Source organism: Vombatus ursinus, unplaced genomic scaffold, assembly GCF_900497805.2.
Source record: "Vombatus ursinus unplaced genomic scaffold, bare-nosed wombat genome assembly UNPS02014799.1, whole genome shotgun sequence".
In the NCBI taxonomy this organism is placed as follows: Eukaryota; Metazoa; Chordata; class Mammalia; order Diprotodontia; family Vombatidae; genus Vombatus; species Vombatus ursinus.
In genome coordinates this window covers 33,482,302-33,505,139 of record NW_020954577.1, presented here as the reverse complement: position 1 = coordinate 33,505,139, position 22,838 = coordinate 33,482,302, and the positions used below count along the sequence as shown (strand labels likewise).

The window sequence follows — 22,838 nt, the reverse complement described above, 5'->3', positions numbered from 1 at the left end:
ATCAACTTGCCAGGTTAGTGGAAGATGGATTAGAGATGCAATAGAGGGGAGGCAGGGAGAGTCAGAGGATATTGCAATAATCCAGATTAGAAGTGATGAGGACCTGAACTCTGGTGAAAGCTATAGGAGTAGAGAGAAGGAAAAAGATTGAATGTAAAGCTGTACTGGAGGAGATTAGATAAGACTTAGCAACTGATTGGATAATGGGTGTGGCTATGGGTACAGGTAGAGTTAAAATGCCAAGGTGGAGAACCCAGTGCCTTGAAGGATGACACTGCTCTTAATGGAAAAAGGGAAGCTAGGAGAGGAAGAGTTTTGGAAAATATTTCAGTTTTGTCCATGCTGAGATCGAGATACAGCAAAAGTGTTAAAGATATCCCAGAACACTCCTGAGTGGGCCCAAACCAGATTAAAAGTTTGGAAATTAACAAAATAAGGAAAAATATATTAGAATATAGATAATGTTAATATTTTTTTTCTCAGTCAATATGCATCCCACTGGTTTAATGGCCCCTGTTTCTATTTGAGATTGACACCACTGCCTTGTAGGAATGGATATCCTGATGTAAATAATCAAAAGGCAATTAGTGATGCAAGGCTGGAGCTGAGGAAAGATGGAGGCTGGGAGTCATCTGCATAGAGGATAATTGAATAGTGGGGAGTTTATGAGATTATCATGTGAGAGAATATAGAGGGAAAGGAGAAGAGGGCCTAGAGCAGAGCTTTGGGGGACAGAGCTTTAGATGGCCAGTCAATAAGCATTTAATAAGTACCTACAATGTGCTAATCTTAGTTAGAGTGTGACATGGATGGAGATTCAGCAAAAAAAAAAAAAAAAGAATGAGAAGCAATGGTTAGGCAGAAAAGAGAACAAAAAGGCGACAAAATCACAAAAACCGAGAGAACATACAGGGAAGAAGGTGATCATCGAAAGCAAATACTATAGGAAAATCAAGAAAGAAGCAGAGAAAAGGCCCTGGGATTTGGCAGCCTTGCCAAAGCAAGAAAGCAGTTTCAGTTGAGTGATGAAGTTAGAAGCCTGATTATAAAGGGGTGAGGAATGAGAGACAGGAGAGAAAGAGGAGGTGATGAGTTTAGATAGTTTTTTCCCCTCTTTTCTGGGAGCTTGAATGTGAAAGGGAAGAGAGAAAAATAGGATGATAGCTTGTAGGGTTAAGTAAAAATGTTTTTTTTTAGAGTAAAGGAGGCTTGAATATTGTGTACAAAGCTGAGAAGGAGCCAATAGATAGGAAAAGATTGAAACTAGAAAGAGAACAGGTAGGCAGCTTTGCCCTTTTTTTAGACTGCCACCCATGCTCCCTGATAATTTTACCAATGATAGCTGCAGAGGGGCCCCAGTTAGTATTTGGATCATTATTCTGCAGCAAAGACCCTGAGGATGAAAACAGTGGGTCTGGTGATTGGAGGGAAGAGATTGGTTATGTGCCCAGCTCCTACTGATGAGGATGGGATCTGAACCCCTAAAAGGAAAAGACCATGTCTTTGGGATCTGGACCCTAAAAAAGAAAATCCCTTGACTTTCCCCAAATCTCTGGTGTTTGCCTAAGGCTGTAATATACTCAACTGGCCTTTCGTTGTGGCTATGACCAATCTCCCAGTTCTTTTCTGTTACTTACCAATTGCCCCTGGCCACGTCTCACCCTTAATCTTATCTAGACTCCATTCTCCCTTGGCCACATAGTCCAGTTTCCTAACATTCTGTTCACCCCAGTTTACTGGCCACTCCCCTCCAGATCCTCCGTAGACCCCTCCTCCAGTCACTGCAGACTACTTGACCACTCCTGGACCCCTCTCATATCTTTCTGAATATAAGATTCATCTTGTCTATGTTAAGGTGCTCAGATTCTTAATATCTGGCCTACTTGCATTAGTGATACAAATGCTTAGATTCCTTAAGAGTCTGACCAATACGGCAAATGTTCTAATAAACCTTGTCTTTGGCTGAAAGAAGGGTTGGGTTGAATTCATTTGGGCAGGACCCAAGTGTGGTGATTTTGGGGTCCCAGCACCCCTAAACCTCTAAATTTCACACTACCACATGACTTTTTACACAGCATAGATATTTAATAAATATTTTCTTGAATGATTGAATCGTTATTACCCACCCCCCCATTTTCCTTCCTCCTTCATTCTCCTATGTCTGACTTACTTTTTTCATACTGTCTTTCTATTAACTGCTTTCTTCCACATTTTCTTACTTTACCTCTACAAAAATTAGAAAACCAAAACAAAATGCTAAACGATGGAATCTTTTGTCTTTAAAAAAATTCATTTTTGTGACTCCCGCTCCCTTCTCAAATTTCCTTAAGATTTGAGGAAAAAATTATTGTATGTCCACATTTGTCTTGTTTATTTTTGCAACTCTTGACTGTGAATAGAATCATAGATCTGGAGGTAGAAGAGACCCCAGATGTCATCCTGGTAAATTCCTAATTCTTAATAAGGAACTTGAAGCCCAGACATGTGAAGTGACTTGTTAGACGTCACAAAGGCAGTAAGTTGTAGGGACAGAATTTGAGCTCATGTCCTCTAACTCTAGAGCCCACGATCACTCAAGACTAACTAGTAGGGCCTGGCTTTGGTCTGAATTCAACCCCAATCTCAGAAACTTAACTGACTATATGCCTCTATTCAAGCCATTTAACTGCTGTTTGCCTCAGTTTCCTCAACTGTAAAATGGAGAAAGTAATAACACAAGGTTGTTGTGAAGATTAAATGAGATAGTATTTGTAATCACTTAGCACAGTGCCTGGCATGTAATAGGTGCTTAAGAAATCCTTCCTTCCTTCCTTCCTTCCTTCCTTCCTTCCTTCCTTCCTTTTCTTCCTCACTTCCTCTCTCCCTACGCTCTATCTATGACCTATAAACAAATCTGCCTCCAAATCCAGAGCTCTTTGCACCAATCCCATGGTAGGCAAGGCCTGTGTCTTTTATTTGAATGACAATTCTGTGTTGCAACTTGCAACCTGTGCACTGAGGAGCTTAATAAACACACCAGCCTGAGCCTTCAGGGCAGTTCAGACCATACCATTGTACTGTAGAGGGTGTATTAAAAATGAAAAAAAGAAAAAAAAAACATCCTTTTGAACATATAGTGAGAAGCTCTAGAAATAATGACATATCTTGGAAAAAGGCTTCAAGTCACATCTAAATTACTTTTTGCCTGAATGTGTTTCTTTTATTTTCAAGTGGTGATAAAATAATACAAAATTAGCATCGTCTTACTTGAATTAAAAAATAAAAATAAAAAGAAAGACTCCTGGAGGGGGAAAAAAAGTCTGCCTAGTGAGACAGACTGAGATTCTGTAATTATGTCAACCTCTCCCTGTTTTTCGAGTTGATTAGGGAAATCGTTCTGTTATTATTTATACCAATGTAAGCCTCATTATTGCTGTGCAAATGTTTAATTTTATCGAAGCAGTCAACGCATTCTACATCTGCTTTGCTGTCAGAACGCGCCTTAATCAGAAGCATTGTACACATACGTTTTGTAATAATTCCCCAAACAGTGATAAATAAAACAGCTGAATAATTAAAAATGTGAAAAATAAAACAAAATTTGAATCCTGTTGCTACAATGAGATGTTTGATGGGCCTATCTGTTAGAGGGAGCTGTCTTGGCCTAACAGAAGAGCCATTTGTCAACAATTTATCCAGTAGAATGTAAGTTCCTGAAGGGCAGGTAAAGGTTTTGTGTTTGGCTCCTAATTCTCAGCCACCTAGCAGAGTACTGATACACATAATAGGACCTTATGGAATACTTATTGATGAAAGGACCTATTGAACTGGTGAATAGTGAAATGAACAGAATGAGGATGGAAAGTGCTTTATACACCTTCATGCCCTATAGAAATAGTAGCTCCTGTTGCTTCTATTGTTGTTGTTGTTAATATAACAACATTGTAAAAACAGACAATTTGGAAAGACTTGGGAATTCTGATCAACCCAATGACAAACCATTATTCTAGGGTTCAAGTAATGAAGCATGTTGTCCGATTTCTAACATAAAAATGGTGGCCAAAAATATGAAAAATGAGACTTGTGTTGTTTTTTTTTTTGGTGTGACCAATGAATGTATTTGTTGTACTTAACTCTGCATACATACATATATATATATATATATATGTATATATATGTATATACACACACACACATATATTCACCCACACATATACATAGATGTGTGTTTATATGTATATATGTGTGTATTATATACATTTGTGTGTGTATTATACATGTGTGTATACACAAATATATACATTTATTTATTTTTACATGTATTTATTATTTATCCTTCCTACTGTTACCAAATAATTGAGTAATTTAAAAAAAGAAGGAAAACCCTCAGAAAAATAGACTTTGCATATTTGTTACAAAGCTTTCTTTTTCTGTTTTAGCTGGGGGATGTGGGAGGGAGAGAAAATAAATGCTTGTTAATTAAACAATTAATTTAAAACAGAAAATAAAAACCAAATACATGTTTATTGAGTTACCTTGTGTGCAAGCAAATCACTGGGCTAAGCACTTGGAGAACTAGAAAGAATGTTAGTGGCTGCCCTCATAGAGCTTTACCCTAGAGGGCTGTGTTTAAGAGTAAGGCACATAGCCATATTCAATAACACATAATAATAAATACCAAATATTCTATGACTCTCCTTCATTTAAGTCCTCCTCTGATTCCTCATGGTGTGGAAGGATCTTTGGGTTCTTGAAGGCTCAGTCAATGGACTACAAGTTCTGCAAGGTCCTACAACAGCTGGAAGGATAGGTAGTGCATGTGAACCTGATTGATTGACGCTTTGCCTTTGGTCTGATGACAAGCCCTGCTGAGTTCAAGAGGTTCGTTACCATTTTCAATCAAAGAAACCCTCAAAGACCAAGTCATGGATCAGTTGTGATGTTTGTAGCTGCAGACATAACCCAAGTGGACAGAACTGCAGATCCTTGAAGTGCACAATAATTATAGTTCAGAAAAAGCTAAAGAGGATCTTAAGAAAGGCACAAAATACACCCTGTAAATGTCTGCTCATGTGTCCACACCCTGCTAGGACCTGAGAGCAAGGCAAAGTTTAGATAATCAATCAACAGGCATTTAACAAGTGCCTATTGTGTGCTAAGAACTTTGTCAGACCTGGGAATATGAAGAGAAAGATGAAACATTCTCTGCCTTCAAATGTTCTGTCTGGTGAGACATAAAACACAAGCTCTGCCATCATGGAGCTTACAGTCTATACACAAGCTATTGTCATCAACATTATTATTATATGAATTAGTTATTAATATTTCCCCAAAGTGCTTTTCTGACAGACCATTCAGTCATGTGTTCACACATGTACACGCATACAGAGATTTGTGCAAAAATGTAGGTTGAATTCTCTTTCTAAAAGATGATCTTCAACCTGTATCAAGATGCTTGCCTTTTCAATGAGAGTGGGTAGGGAGGGAGGAAGGGAGGAAATTTATAACCCGAAGTTTTAAAAACACATCTTAAAAAAAAAAAGATGATCTTCCAACTTTCCATCTTGCCTTTTTTTCCTCTTTAAGTAAAATATGGCACTAAAAATGTGTAAGGGAATAAGTGTAAGTGACTGGATATTTACACTTAAAACACATCCATACAAGTTTGATCTTATATTCATAGGTTTGGGTTCAAATCCATAAAGTACAAGTTTGGCGTTTTAAGGAAACCCAGGAAATGCTCTTGGTCAGGTCTGTAGTCAGGAAGACCTGAGTTCAAATGTGGCCTCAGACACATTAGCTGTGTGATCCTGGGAGAGTCATTTGATCCCATGAGCCTGTATTTCTTCATCCTTCAAATCAGCTGAAGAAGAAAATGGCAAACCACTCCAGTATCTTTGCCAAGAAACCCCCAAAATGGGGTCACAGACAGTCAGACACAACTGAAATGACTGAGAACAACAGGAAGTGCCCTATTTACTGGAGATGCAGCAAATTCAGGACACTCTGAGTGAAAGAATTAATGATCAATGCCTAATGACTCATATTTAGTTAGGAAGAAAAAGGATGGAAAAGAGAAATGATTTCTTGCCATGGATATGGAAACTTTTAAAGAACTCAGCCTAGCAGGAATATTTCCAGAATCAGTGGCTTGGGACAGGTAATTGCCACTAATGTTAATGGAATTTATACAGTTCCTGGCCCTCACGTGGAGTTGAGATTCACTGGCCCCTGTGCCCTGGTTTTGCTTCCAGTAAAAACCCTTCTCCAGCTTGTAAAATCAGCTACTGGGTATTGTAGCAAAGGACAATGGTGAATCTGACAAGATTTTCCAGTCTCATGCTGAGGATTTGTGCTTCCAAAGCAGTTCTATTGAGATGGGCATTCAATTTGATGCAAGGGGCTTGATCAACAGAGCTCCCTCGAGCCCTGTTAAAGTTAATGCCTAATGCTTAGTCTGCTGCTAGAAGACCCTTAACCTATTATATAGCCTGAGCAAGACATGGAGCCACTGCCTAGTCAGAATACAGCATGGAGAGATAGTGGAGTGGAGAGTTCTGGAGTGAGGAGACCTGAGGTCAGTTGAGACCTGATTCTAATTAACTCTGACAAGCTGTGTGACCTTGGCAAGTCACTCTGAGCCTCAGTTTCCTCGTCTATAAAATGGGGATCACAATACTCTCTTTTCCTGCCTCAGATGGTAGTTGAGAGGAAAGTACTCTGTAGACCTTTGAGCAGGAAAGATCTTAAGGTGAGGTATTTGTGGCATAATGGGTAGGGCGTTGGATTTAAAGTCAGGAAGACTGGGGTTCAAATCGTATCTCAGATATTTACTACCCATGGTATAGTGGAAAGAGCTCTGGATGTAGATTCAAATTCTCTTTCTGACACTACCTAGATGACCTTGGGAAAGTAAATTTTGCTTCTCTGAGACTCAGTTTCCTTATTTCTAAAATGAAGGACAGCATGGTACAGTGGGAAAACATAGGGTTATTGTGAGGATCAAGTAGAGAGTGTATCTAAAGTGCTCTGTTCCCTTTAATGTGATTTCTGATGATGCTATCATGCAAAGCCTATGCTCTACAAAGGAACCTCTTTGTTAACCTTCTCTGTAATTCTGTTACTGCTAAGAAGTGATAGCAGTGCTGAACAAGCTGATGATAGCCTTTCTTGATGACAGCCTCCTCATTAAGTAAGAATTAAATTAGAATTTAATTTAATTTAATTTATTGAATTAATTAAAATTAAAAAAATTAAAAAGAATTATTTTAATTATTATTAAAGAATATTTCAAGATATTAATTACTAAGTAATATATTGTTCAATATAACATGTTTTATAACACAATATAGCATATAATATGCATTATATATTAGTTATAAAATAATATAAAGAGTGTTTCAATAATAATTACTTTTTGTGTTTGTCATTTTCAGTCACGTCCAACTCTTCATGATCCCATTTGGGTTTTCTTGGCAAAGATACTGGAGTGGTTTGTCTTTTCCTTCTCCAGCTCATTTTATAGATGAAGAAACTTAGGCAAACAAACTTAAGTGACTTGCCCAGGGTCACATATCAATTAAGTGTCTGAGGCCAGATTTGAACTTAGGAAGATGTGTCTTCCTGACTCCAGACCTGGCACTCTATCCACTGTGCCATGTTCATTACAACGTATGTATAAATAGAAATATACATAATATATTATGTTACATGTTCATTATAACATATATCATACAATACAGAATATGCATTAATATAATGTTTCAATATGCTACACATGCTATGAATTATTAAAATTATTACTATTATTAATTACTGACAATAAATAGCAAAAATATTTTAAAATAAATGACTATTGTTTTAATTATAATTACTACAGTGGATTTTTAAAAAAATATGTCTTCTAAAGCACTTCCCTTGGCTTCTTTGCAGAGGTGGAGGAGTATGGATATGAATATGCATATAGCAGCAGACTTTTTTGATGAATTCTTTAGTTTTACCAAGTGGTTCTTTTTCCTCTTTTTTAATTATTTGTTATCAGGAGTTACTTTCTTGGAAGGAGAAGGAGAAAGGACACTGGGAAATGAAGTAAAAAATCAAAAATGGCACTTAATATTTATTTTATAATGTGTTTCCTATTTAGTATCAAATGGGCTCATTTTGATGTTAGGGAAACATAAAAACAACCTGCCAATAAAAATGCATTCTGTAGGCCACAATATTTTTTTTTTTAAACTGAAACAAACCGTGTTGCTGTTGCCAAAATATGTGTGTGTGTGTGTGTGTGTGTGTGTGTGTGTGTGTGGTCACGTGCGTTTAAAGCATGGCACTAGGTATAGTACTTGATTAGACTAGAAGTCCCAGCTAAATCTTCACACAGCTTTGGGGTGGGCCTCTAGGTTTTCAAGTGCGGCCCTTTGACTGAATTCAAACTTGGCCTTTAGGCCTCAATGGTATTTGTTCTGTGAAGTTTGGGTTTAGTCAAAGGGTTGCACTTGAAGACCTAGAGGGTTCTCCTAGCTCTAAATCCACAATCCTATATTTGAGTCATAAAACCATGTAGGTTGATTTGAGGAATCCTCATCACACACAAAGCTATTTCTCAGTGATAGACTAGGCACAAATAACATTTACTGAATTGGAATGATGAGTTTCTCTTAGTAGGACTGACCAGGATTCCATCAAGAGGGACTTAGATGTACTTTCTTTTATGCAACAGAAAAGCTCTTGAAAAGTTACGTGAAATACTTTGTAAATTAAAAAAAAAAAGAATTCCTATGTATTTCTCTAACTAGAAAAACACATCTAAATTAATTATGGGGAGACTGGGGCAGAATCAAGATGGCTGAGTGGTAGGAGCAGTGAGGCTGAGTTCTTTTCTTCCATTCTCCTCTAAAGAAATCTAGAAAATGACCCAGATTGAATTCTGTTGGGGAAACTGAGAAAATGTCTACATGAGCAATTTCTCTAGTCCGACTTGGCATGGGGAGACATACAGGGAGGTCTGCAGATGCTGGGATCTGGGGTAGGCCAGGAACTTGCCCACAGATCACTCGAGTGATCAGGGAAAGACTGTGCACCAGGGTCAGAGGAGATTCCAGATATGAGCCTCCACCAGATCCACATTGGGGCTCTGCAATGGGGACGGGTGCCAATTGGCAGCTTTGTTGCCCACTACCCAGTTCTGGGTCACAGGGGGTGGTGTTCCCAGGTAGGGAGACTCTGTGCAGCAAACTGAGAAAGGAAGTTTAGCTTAGAAACAAACAAAGAAGCAGAAGCAGCAACTATAGAAGCTGGGAGCCTGAAATTCTGCCACTCTGAACCAACAGAGCTTTCCATCTGGTTTATAGGGCCTTAATCCAGTAGCAGTCTCCTCTTGCCTAGACCCAAATACAGATCGGTACTTGCACAGTTCAGATCAAGGGGACAGCAATGAGGCTTTGTGCTAGATCAAACACCTTATGGAGTACTGAAAGCTTGCAGGCACTCTAGCTGGTACCTGAGATCCAGGAACAACACAGCACTAAATGCCAAGAGAAAATGGCAACAGAACCAACCTACAGAAAGGGCTAGCAATTTTCCATCCAGAAACCACAGAACCCATCCCTAACTTCATGTCTGAAGGCAGGAAGTAGGGTGGAAGAAAGGCCAGTCAAAAAAAAAGCACAAAAAAGAACCCTACCATAAAGAGCTACTCTGGTAGCAGAGGTGCCCAAGACATTAACCCAGAAGTAGAGAATGACTCCAAAACATCTATAAGCAAAATTTCATAGGAAAACAAAGCTTAGGCATAAACTCAATGAGAATTCCTGGAAGAGATGAAGCAAGAGTTTTTTTTTTTTTTAAAAAAAAGATTTAAATGTGCTTTAACAAATGGAAAGCAAGTGTTTGAGGAAAAAATTGGAAAAGAAATGAGATTTATAGAAGAATGAGTTGGAAATGGAATTAAAACCTTGGTACAAGAGTTTCAAAACCTCCCAAGCAACAAACTCCCAGAAAATTTGAATGGACCAAATAGAAGCCAATGATTTCATGAAGCAACAAGTAATATTAAAATAGTCACAAGGCTGAAAAAAAGAAGAAAGTATAAGGCATCTCAAAGAAAAAGCGACTGATCTAGAAAACTGAGGAGAAAATAGTAAGAAACATTGGACTACCTGAACACCATGACTAATAAAATAGACTAGGCATTCTATTTCAAGACTTTTTTTTTGTTTGTTTTGCTAGGCAATGGGGTTAAGTGACTTACCCATGGTCACAAGCTAGTTAAATGTCAAGCGTCTGAGGCCGGATTTGAACTCAGGTCCTCCTGACTCCGGGGCCGGTTCTCTATCCACTGCGCTATCTAGCTGCCCCTATTTCAAGAACTTTTAAAAGAAAACTGCTCAGATTTCTTAGAATCAGAGAGCTAAGTAGAATTAGAAGAATCCACTAGTTACCTCCTGACAACAAAAAAAAGAACAAAAACAAAAATAAAACAAAATTCTAAAATGAAAATTCCCAGGAAATCATAGCCAAAATTCACAGTTTCCAAAATACACTGCAAACCGCCAGGAAGGACAAATTCAAATATCAGAGAACTACAGTCAGGACTACACGTGATTTAGCAGTTACCACTATAAAGGGCTGAAGAACTTGGAATACAATATTCCAGAAGGCAAAGGATATGGGCTTATAGCCAAGAATAATGTACCCACAAAACTATATCACAGGGGGAAAATGGGTCTTTAATGAAATAGAGAATTTCCAAAAATTCCCGATGAAAAGATCAGAGCTGGGTAGAAAATTTGAATTTCAAAAACAGGAGTGAAGAGAAACATAAAACAGTAAACATGAATAAATAATAATAAAGGACAAAATAAGGATTTTTTTGCATTAAAATATTTACATTATAATAAAAATTTTTTACATTTTACAATAAAATTTTGCATTAAATGATACATGAGTACCTTCAGAGCCTTATTATCATCATTGGACTCCTTGGGGGAGTCCAATTCAACAAGCACTAGGAGTGGTTCAGTTATGTCTTGATGATATTAAGAAAAAACTAGAAAGAGGAAAAGAGGAATACTCTGTGGGGGTTGGGAAGAGGGAAAGGGAAAGTTAGGGAAAATTATAATAAAGATGCCCAAATTGACATCTATATAAACAAGGAGGGGACTTTTGCTGGGGAGCAGCTGACACTTGAACATCACTCATTTGAACTGATCAAAAGAAAGAGGAATATACATACACACAGCTGGGTACAGAAATATGTTTCACTCAATAGGGAAATAGAAGGGAAAGAGGAAAAGATGGGGGAAGGGGAGTTTGAGGGATGGCAGATTAAGGGAAGCATTAATCCTAAGCAAAACAAATGCAAAAATATCTATAGCATTTGGGAGTGACAAAGAAGGGGAATGTGATGGGGAGCACAAATTGGGGAATAACAGTCTCAAAGAAAAATTAGAAATGAATAAGCCAGAATATTAATACACTGAACACTAAGAGGATCTGAGAACTATTAATGAGCACTAGCAAAATGCAGTCACATAGATTGTGGGCCATATGTCCTGCTTTCTGGGATCTTATTGGGAGAGAAAAAAAAAACTCTTAATGAGGAATTACAAATCACCTCAAGCTTAGTGTCTCACAGATGTTCCCCTTTCAATTTTCCTTAATCAGGGAGTTTCTCAATGACTTGAGAACTAAATCCCGTAAGTCCAAACTCATTGACAGAAACACAGCTTCACTGATCCCATGATTTTGATGTTTAGCCATACTAAGCAACATATTTTCGTTTCACAATTAAAATGGATTTTTCTTTCCTGGTCTCTCTCTCTTTACATTCATGAATTGCTTCTTATCTCTCCCCTGACTTCTTATGATCATTGGTTGGAAGGGAGAGTAAAGAGATGGCTGTCATCTTATGGGTATTCTGGGGTTCTAAGGGAGATGTTCCTGGTGGGTACAGCCTGCTCCACTGGGTTAGCAGACGGCCTCTACCAGATGGCATCGTCTGTGCAGTCTGTGCTCTTTGGGGGGGATACTGCCCAGGCAAATTGAGGTTCAAGATGTTCCAGCCTGGGATTTTGTAATTCAGTTTTAATTTTCATTTAATTTTGATCATATTAACCATTTGGAAAACTTTAAATCCACCAACTACTAACTGAGTACTGTATGTGTTTGGCACTAATTATGATTTAGCAGCATTGGACTTGGACATTTATATGCTGGGGAACACTCAGGGAGGCCTTAGGGGGTTGTGGAAAGAATGCTGGATTAGGAATCAGAAGATAAAGATTCAGAAGGTGGCTCTGTGACATGCTACATGTGTGCATTAGATAATGCATCTCTTTGGGACTCAGTTTCCCCATCTGTAAAATGAAGGAGCTTGCCTAGAACTCTAAGATTCTTTGAAGATATAAACAACTATGATCAGCATAGCATAACCCAGATGGTGTGTAATACAGTGGGGAAAAGCATTGGATTTCTAGTTCGGGGAGCTGGGTTATCTTCCCTGAACTAGTGAATCAAGCAATGACTGGACATCTTTTGTTTTTATTTAGGAGTTGTATGAAAGTCAGCTTTCAGAATGAAACATGATAACTTTTATTTAGAGGTCTATGCAACATTAAAATTACCATTAAGTTAGTCAGTTGGTCAATAAGGATTTATAAAGCACCTACTATGTGCCAGATACTGTGCTAAGCACTGAGGATACAAAAAGATGCAAAAGACAGTCCCTGACCTCAAGGAGCTTACAATCAAGTGGGGGAGACAACATATAAACACTTACATACAAATAATGCACAGGATAAAGTGCAAGCAATCAACAGAAGAAAGACACTAGAATTAAGAGGGATTGGAAAAGGCTTCCTGTAGAAGGTGGGATTCTAGCTGAGCCTTGAAGGAAGTCAGAAAATATGTTGGCATGCTTCTATTTCTGCTCAATGACATTTGTATCTTTTTTTTCCCAAAAAACACTTTTTGGGATACTCTCCTATCAAGTGAGTCAGGTGGAAGATCAAGAGCACTGGACTTTGAGTCTGAGGATTTGAGTTCAAATCTCAGCTCTGCCGTTTTACTACCGTTTGTGACTTTGGGCAATCCTCTCTACCTGCCTGGGCTTGTTTCCTTATCTTAGTGAGCTGGTTGGGGCAGAAGGCCTCTGAGGGAGCCAGTCTAGTATAGTAGAAAAAGCAGTTGCTCTAGGGTCAGAGGATCTGGGCTCAAATTCTGCTGGGTTCAAATTTTTGCATCAAAATCTGATGATTACCTGTGTGGCTTTGGGCAAATCCCTTACCTTTCTCTAGTTCTCAGTTTCCTTATACGTGAAATGAGGGGATTAGCTTAGATGGCATATGAGATTTTTTTTCTGGTTCTGGATCTGGGATTCTATATTCTTTTCTAGCACTAAATTTGATTCCTTGTTGGAATAAGACAAAGTAACTTTTCCAAGATACATTTGGTCATATCTGCTATATAGGATCATAGGAGATATAGATCATAGCGCTCGCCACATAGTAGGTACATAACAAGTGTTTATTGCCTGCCTGATTATAGGAGAGTCAATGTAATGGAGTGGATAAAGAACCATCTTGGAAGTCAGAAAGGGCCTAGATGACCTGACCTTGAAAGTCCCTGCCATCTCTAAATCTATGATCCCATGTAAGACTTGGGCTCATGTCCTCCCTCTGACACACATAGCAGCTGTGTGATCGTGGACAAGTCATTTAAACACTTAATGCTCTAGGCCACTAGGCTTATAAGTTACAGAAGTGCCAGTCTATATTAGTGGAGGAAATTTTCATGCTAGAAGTTCCCCACAGTAATGAAATCACAGGTCTACCCTTATCCTCCCCACCTTACCCACCTAGCTTTAAAGCTGGAAAAGACCCTAGAAATGATCTAGTTTAATCCCTTTGTTTTCTAGATGGGGAAGCAGTCATAGGCTGGGTAACTGGCCCCCATTGCTATTCAGCGTAACTGGTAGAGCTGGGATCTGAATTCAGTTCTTTGACTGAACTACCTTTTTTGGGGGGGGAAAGAATTCAGTGATAGGTGATAGGTGATCCTACTGTCCTGTAAACCAGTCCCCATGATCTCTTCAGAAGAAAACAAGCCTACATAGGTGCCATTGCAATTGATCTAAAGCTCAATGGTTTAACACACAAAACTCTACAATTAGGCAACAAGAAATCCATGGAGGAACAGAGAAGTGGAAGAGTGCCAAAGAAGAAAAGGAAGTGATTATTCTCTCTGCCTCCCCCTTTAACTGAGACCCAAGTTCTGTTCTATTTAGGAGGCCACGCAAATGCAGATGGTGATTAAATTTGTCTGAATTTGGGGGGAAAAATCATCATTGCCATGAGTAGTGCTGGGATCTCCCTCCTCCCCCTACTTAGGCATTCTTGCATCAGGGGCTTCTCTTTTAGATTTGCAAGGCCACAAAAATCAAGCAAAATGATTCAGCAGTAGGTTGTGAACATGTTTAATAAATTAGACCATCTGTGCAAAAACCAGCTTGCTTAATCACCAGACTGAGTCCAGAATGTGGCCCTGGCCCACATCCCTCATGCCTGCCAAAGCAAACTCCTCTGAAGCTAGGAATGCCAAAGGGCCTGAATAGAAGTGCTGGTGGGGAAGAGCTGTCATAGTTCTATATCACAGAGAACTGGAATACGCACTGAGCTTGTAGAAGGGAGGAGGTAGGTTCAAATCCAGAAACAGACACCAGGGCTAGTTTTTTTTTTAATTTTTGAACAGTAGATGTAGGAGGCAGCAAACCCAGAATGAGATATGTTGCCACCTTAGATCATCTGAAAAAGCCCAAATATCACATTTTCTAGTTTGAAAATGCCAGAGACAGAAGGGGGAAATCAAATGTAAACAGATATGGAAAAAGAGCTAATACCCATCATTTCAATTTTATAAGTCAAGTTTTAGTTTGATTGGAGTTTGGCATGTGAAGAGAGGACTCCAATTATTCAAATCATCATATGGTTGGTCATTGGGTGGGATTAACTGCCACACAATATCTTTTTATAACCTGAGAGCCTTAGTGGGGAAGTGGGGTCAACTGGGATCACCTTCCATAAGCCCTTCACTAATCCAGGTCCCTCCTCCTTTCTTTCCTATTTTCCTTTCAGGCACGTATTTGGACTGGATCCTCCTTCTTGCCTTCTCGCTTCCCCCCAAATGCAGAAACTTGACCATCAGATCTCCACCTCACGCCCACCCTAATTTCTGCCTAAGACATTTTTAAGGATCTGGAGGAGTGGAAAGAACACTTCCTCTCTCCATCCTCCCAAAGGGTTAGCAGCCACCACCTTAAAGGATATTGTGTTTGCCAGCAGCACAATGATAGGAACATCCCAAATCTTGGGATGTTAAGGTTCAGTCAGGTAGGTAACTCGGAGGGTTACCCTGTATGTTTCAACAAGGTCAGCCATTAAGTCAAGGAGGCTCATTTAACCTCAGTTAGTGACCAACACATCAGACTAATCCTTGTGGTTCCCTAAATTCACTAAATCATAGAATTTCAGGCCTTGAATGGACCTTGGTAGCCATATTGACAAAGAAGGACCATTTTGAAATAGCCAACAACATGCATCTTCCTCTTGAAGACCTTGCTTGCGGAGAGAACTTGTTAGCTCCCAAGACAATACATTTCTTTTGGGCAGCTCTAATTTTTAGGAGGGGAACTTTTCCTAAATGCATCAAATCAACACTTGCCCATGTGCTGCCATCCATTGCTCCTGTTTCTGCCCTTTAGGACCAAACAGAACAAATCTAATCCTTCCACTTGACCATTATTCAAACATCTATCACATCTTCCCCAAGTCTTCTCTTCTACAGGATATACCCCCTCCAGTTCTTTCCACTCATTCTCCTTTGGATTGAAGTCTTCACATCCTGATTGTCATTGCATGGTCCCTGGCTCATTGATGTGCCACTGAAAGATAGTGCCCAGAACCTAATCCAACTCAGTTCAATTCAGCAAGCATTTACTATGTCTACTATCTGGTCAGCACTGGAGATAGGAAGCAAAACAAAGTAAAGAGTAAAGCACTCTCTGCCCTTGAGAAGTTTACATTTATAACAATAAATAAAGTAAAAACAGGAGGGCACTGTGAATGAGTGAAAGAACAATATTACCTGCCCAGTAGCTATTTTAGAAACATATTTTTGGTAATGATGATGATGATGATGATGATGATGATAGCTGAGGCAGCTAGGTTGTACAGTAGAGCTCCAGGCCTGGAAGCAGGGAGACTTGAGTTTAAATCTGGCCTCAAACACTAACAGTGTTACTCTGGGCAAGTTTGGCCTCCGTTTATCTCAGTTTTCACATCTGTAAAATGGGGATTATAATAGCATTCTATCTCCCAGGGTTGTTGTGATGATCAAAAGACATAATAATTGTAAGACACTTTGCATGGTGTTTGACACACAGTAGGTGCTGTATACATGTTAGCTATTATTAAAAGTTGTGCAATCCTTAAATTGCTTTACAAATGGTGTTATTATTATTTATAGATGAGGAAGCCAAAATTGACCCTAGTGAGCTAACTTGTCCAAAGTCCCAAAGCCAGTAGTGATCAGAATCATGACTTGAAAATCTACCTTCTCTAAGTTTAGAGGTCTTTTCCCAATGCCACACTCCTGTAGTGGTTAGAATGTTGGAATGTATTTTTCCTATAGAACCAAGCAAAACTAATAAATGGTATAGTCAATCCCAAACAGAAACAACCATGACCACCCATTTCATGTCTAATGATGCCGAACTATAGTGTATAATAGTCCCGTAGAACTTAATCTCCACTTGTAATATTGATTTTTGAAAAAATCAACCCAAACTCCGATTTGGGCAGCCAGGTTGGGGGTAAAAAAATTTCTTCCAAAGAAGCAGCCCAGGTCATCGTGGGTCAAGATTCTTTGTTTAGTTTCCATGACTGCAAGGAGAGGAAGGGGAGAACAAGGGAGTCCTGAGTGATCACAGCCCTGGCCTGGAGGTGATTGCAGACCCTGGGCTAAAAATACCAGGCCAGCGGGAAAGAAGGGATGAGAGTTCTGATAGCTGTGCTGGAGAAAAGAGTCTCTGGTCAACATAATCTTTCCTAGCTGTAACTTGGCGTTAGAAAAAATCCCCCCCCACTGTGATACTTAGTAGCTGTGTGACCATGGGAAAGTCATTTCACCCAAGTCTCAGTTTCCTTGTCTCTAAAATGGTAATAATGCTTCTCTTACCTCCCTCACAGGGTTGTCATAAGAAAATGTTTTGCAAACCTTAAAGCACCAAAAGGTGCTTTCTATGGTAAGCAATCTCTCTCATTTTTGCATAGAGGCTGTTTATTACTCAGGTATTCATCAGCTGGGGACTGTCTGTATATTTCCACACTTACAAACATATATTTGCAGATCTGAAACTTTTCCTTTTATGTGGAACATCTGCTATGCCTTCCAGGATGCAAGCTGCTGAAGAGGGATGAAAGGGAAGCCCTTTTTTGGATTTTGTTTATTTAATAGCAGGTCATCTTTCCTTCTACTAATGTATCAGTCCACTCCCTCCAGAACTCCACCCCCTCAGGGGAAAAAAAAACCCTTTCCGCTGGCTGGTTAGCCTGTAAACACAAACTGAAAGGGCCCAGATACTGCCTAACTGCTGCTGTTTCATTTACAGGGCCTGCAACCTGCCAGGTGATTGACATATGGCTGCCTGGGAGAACAGCCAGTGGAGTCCAAACACAACCCTCTGCTAGCCAGCTTAACACAGTTGGGTACTCTCTACTGGGTTCAAAATGTTTCATGCTAATGTAAACAGCTTTGGTACCACCTTCTGAGAATTTTCTTTTGGAAGCAAACTAAATGTAGCCAATTTAAGGCATTCAGTCAGGATTAGTCTTGTTTTCTCATTAGCAGAAATTATGGGCTATGCAAAGGTGGAGTGTTTAATGTTTTGTTATGGACAATCCACTATAAGCAACAATTCTGGGTGTTTGAAGTCATTTTCATCCCCCAATGCCTGCTGCTTCCTCTCTCACACCTTCACGGACCCTTTAAATCAGCCTCCCTGCCTCGTCCCTATATGGCATCTCCATAAAATAAATTGTGTTTCCCTTTGCTGTTGAGGAGAGAATGAGTGTAGTATCTTGCACATCTTTTTTCTATTTCAAGCTTGATCAAATTTCTCACCTATCCGTGGCTAGGGACAGGAAGGAGGAATAGAAATGACAGGAGGGATTCTTGGTCAGAGGCCCAGAGGATAATGGGAGGTGGGCAGAGAATACCGCATCCAAGAAGAAACCGGGTAGATGGTGTGTCTGGAGTCACTAGAAGGAAGTCACATGCTGTAAGAATGATAACCTATGTCAGCAATCTCCAATATAATTCAATTCTAGAAAGTATAATGGTACTTTGATATAAACTTTAATTGAAAAAACTGGAATTGCAATAGGCATAAGAATTCAAAAGAACTTTCAAGTAGTGATGTTAATATTAAATTCTGATCATACCCAGAGAGGATCACATGAAGTTTCTTTTGCAACAAGGCAGCTCTATCCCTGTAGCTCTCACAATCCCCCTAAGAACTCTCTGAGAAACATCTTCTGGGGAAGATTTTCAGCTGCTTAAAAAAAAATCTAGGTTGTAAACAGTTAAAAGGCTCTAAACTCTGTAGGATATGAAAAGCACTTCACGACAAGCTCTTCCAGAGAACACTTTTTTTTTTTTTGGTGTTAGAGGAAGAGTATTTAAAAATGCATGACTGACAAACAAAAATATCTACCAGTTCTGGATGCAAGTGAAAGCTGATGGCAAGAAGTGATATCTGAATCCTGAAATACACAGTTTTCTGGGAAGCAACGATCTCTGCTAGGTGCTGAGATAATCATGTGTGCTAATGTGCACACCTCCATCTAGGCTCCTATTGGAAACAGGCATATGTGAGATGTCAGAGGAGGGTTTTAAATGACTCAATATTCTGTGCTACAATTTTAAGAAATCACTTTGTGAGAGTCTAATTTTATTTTAGCCTGAACACTGGAGTACTGGAAACACATTTCAAATCAATTACTCGTTAAGATTTCTCTTTTTGGGGAGGTGTCCTGAGAGGGTTATCTAAGAAAAAGCTATCTTTTTAAAAAAATTTTCATAGCAGCATTGCATGTAATGGTAAAAACCAGGGATGAAAAGCAAATGTCAAGCAGCAGAGGAATGGTTAAATTCAATTGTGATACGTTAACATCATGGACTGCTCTAATGCCATTAAGGGTGACAAGCATGAGGAATTAAAAAAATCTGGAAAAACCTTTGTGAAATAAAGCAAAGCAGGAGAAAAAGAGAATAAGCATGGATGATGACTGAATACTAAATTGAAAGGCAGAAGTGTATGTGACTGAATAAGCCAAGATACCTGATAGGGGAACTGAGAGAGTGACTAAAAAATTGGTTAGATTATTCATGCCTTGAAATTAATTAAAATGTAAAAAGTTACTAATCACTCAATCAGAATGCATTTATTAAGCACTTATTGTGTTCTAGGAGCTATGGAGGCACAGGAGATAATAAAAGCAAAAATGAAACAGTCTTTGCCCTTAAGAAGTTTCCAGTCTATTGGGAAAAAATAACATGTACATAGGTAAATAATTATGAATATGCATTCAAAACAATTTCTGTATTAAGCAAGCCCAGTGGCATTTGATGTTGTTACTAATGAACTTTTTAATAAATAAAAATATTTCTTTTTATGTAAATTTGTGTCCAGAGTTAAATCATATGCAGATCACCTTGAATGCACGAAACAATCTCAAACTACAGAAGTCTATCAGTTGTAATCAGGTGCATTTCTTCTAAGCATAGAAAAAAAAAATCAAAATTTGGAGCTGAAAGAGACTTTATAGGTCATCTAATATAAACCTTTCGTTTTTACAGATGGAGAAACTGAGGTCCAGAGAGCTTATGTGATTTGGCAGGGTCGTACAGTTAATGAAGCCTGAGGCTATATGTAAACTCAGGTCTTCCTGACTCCCAGTCCAGCAACCCAATCCACTATTCCAGCTATCTGAAGACAGTTATCCTTAACATGGTGTTCCCAGCCCCCATATACACAGGGCTTGTCTTGTATATAGCAAGAAAAATTGTAGTCAGAAATTCTTAGTCCAGAGACATTGATTTAGGATGTTTCTACCTAGGTGAATTGATGGGTCAGCAGACCGAGCAATGGGTTTGAGGGTAGGTAACACTAGGTTCATATTCTCAGACAGTAGCTGTGTGAACCTGAGTGAGCTTTCTGAGCCTCAGTTTCCTCATCTGTAAAAGGCAATTGGACTGGATGACGTCTTAGGTTCCTTTCAGCTTGAAATCTATGATCCTGTGTAAAGATATTAGGCCCTGTGCCTCACATGTTGGGACAGCATACTCAAGAGATCTTATATTGTCTCTTTTTTATGCAACATTTCTAAAACAGAGCTGAGCTGTTTTGAATTTTTATATGTAAGATCATCCTCAACCCCTCCCCTCCTATAAGACCGTACAAGATCTAAGGGGAAAAACCTGGAAAATTTGAGGGAATCCTGGCATTCACTGATTCCTTGGCTTCTGACACTCCAAAAGCCTGGTTCATCTCCCAACCCTCTGACTGCTCAAGTAAGAAGGAGCTGAATTTCCTGGTGATTCCTTGCACTTGTGGGCAGAGTGCCTCCTTGTTCTCTGGCCTGCATTGTCTATCACTGAGAGGAGGTGATATACCAGGAGAGACACATATAGACTGTGTCATGCATAATGGCAGGGGGTTTTGTCTAGAGAGCAGTAAGCAATGAAAAGTGAGATTCATTCATTTCGAAAAGAAAAAAAAACTAAAAACACAATAAATCTTTTTTCCCCAGATGCACTAAGATAAGCTCAGAAATATAAAGAATGACAGCAACTATCCTCACAAAACAGAACTGAAACACTATTTGTGGCATAGTACAGTGAGAGCACTGATTCTGGAGTCAGGGACCTGGATTCCAATTCCATTTCTGATGCTTTCTACCTGTGTGATCTTGGACAAATAACAATTTCATGGGGGCTCAGTTTCTTATCTACAAAAAGAGAAGCTTGGCCTAGGTGATCTTTAGGTCCCTTCCAACTTTATGAGCCTATGATCTCGTCCAAACAAAGCAAATCCAAGAATCCACTTCAAAAGGGAATACATCTCTACTTGGATGAATGTGTGATACAACCAGGCAGATACTTCCTGTGACGGTTCAGATCACAGTCTACTCTTGTTTTTTCACCTTGTGAGATTATAGTCCATGTTGTCTTAGGACCCTTCCCTAGAGGATCTACCCAATAAGCTGGAGGCCTTGCTCAGTGTCTTTTAATTTTGAGGGTATCTCACCACTCGGTTTGTCTCTTTTCCATTGCTGAATGACCATCCCATTTCTGTTTCCAAACATACTGGTCAAAAATAAGATCTTTTATACACTTTTCTTATATATCAATAATGGAAAGATGTCATGGCTTTCTCATCCCCCCATTCCGATTACCCTACATTCTGCTGAGATTCTGTATCAGAAAAAAGAAATCAAACATGGATTGTGAATTAGTCCCACAGAAGTCAGCATGAAGAAGATTCTTCTCCGGGGAAAGTCAGAACTTCTTTGAAGGCAGTCCTCCACTGAAGTCCCCCTCCAACGCCTCATCAAGATGTGGAGGTGGTTTTCACTTCTCAAAGATGATGACAGTGGGACCCCAATAGTGGTGGGTATCAACAGGCCGGAAAAATCTTCTAGTAAAGACTTGATAATGGACTTTATATCTGTTTTCTAAAAATCAGCCTCAACAAGTTCTGAAAAGTTCATCATCAGGTCAGAGGCAAGGTGATAAGTTTTTCAGCCACTCCAATTCTAAATTTTAGAGGGTCATGATCTGCACCAATGAAAGGAGTACTCACATAGAAAAAAAATCTCAGATCCACATAGGATTGAAATATTAAGGGAAGGCTGAGGCCGTAAAGGGCAGCTAGGTTGTGCAATGGATAGAACACCAGGCCTGTAGTTAGGAAGACCCAAGTTCAAATCTGACCTCAGATACTTACTTGCTGTGTAACTCTGGGCAAGTCACTTAACTTCTATTTGACTCAGTTCCTCATCTGTGAAATGGGGGCACATTGGAGAAGAAAATGGCAAACCACTCCAGTACCTCTGCCAAGGAAACCCCATGGACGGAAGTCCATGGGGTGATGGTAGAGTTGGACACAACTAAATGACTGAACAATAACAACAAAAGCTACGCTGATTAAATGTGCAATCAGCAGAGAGGCCTTTTTTAATGTCTCAAAAGAGGCCATAATGAGGTGACATTATAGAGGCATCCTGCTCCTTCAAAGGTAAAAAAATAGAATTCTACTCTTAAGGAATTCGTGAAAGTGTTTGGGGTGATGCAATGATCTTGTCATCACTCCTTAAGCAGAAGCAGAAATCTTTTTTTTTTTTTTGAGATGTAACTTAATCCAAGAATAATTTTATGGCTTATGAGGCCAAAACTCCAAGGAAAATTAGTCTCGTGATAGAAAATATCTAAGAATTATGCCAATATTTCTTTCAAATGAGAAAATTTAAATGCAGATCATTAGAATGAATGGCCTGCACAGATCAGTCTAGGCCTCTTTTCACCTGGCCACATCTATCTGTCAATACTATGAGGTATTGCCTCATTCTTTGTACCTGTATCTACAACACTTGGCACATAGTAGGTGCTTTATCAGTACTTGATTGAAACATAAAATGCTACTTTTGTCTTTATCTATTCCCCACGTAACACTTTGTGAGCACCACTATCCTTACTTGTTTTCAGAAACAAAATTAGAATTTAAGTATTAGTATCCACTTTGG

At 39.1% G+C, this 22,838-nt stretch overlaps 1 protein-coding gene across 1 annotated transcript in view; it reads right to left on the bottom strand.

Annotated features, from left to right (window-relative positions):
• The window catches only part of KCNH8 (potassium voltage-gated channel subfamily H member 8), a 406,714-nt gene that overhangs the window by 42,878 nt on the left and 340,998 nt on the right, over positions 1 to 22,838 (bottom strand). The gene's annotated exons all lie outside the window — the stretch shown is intronic.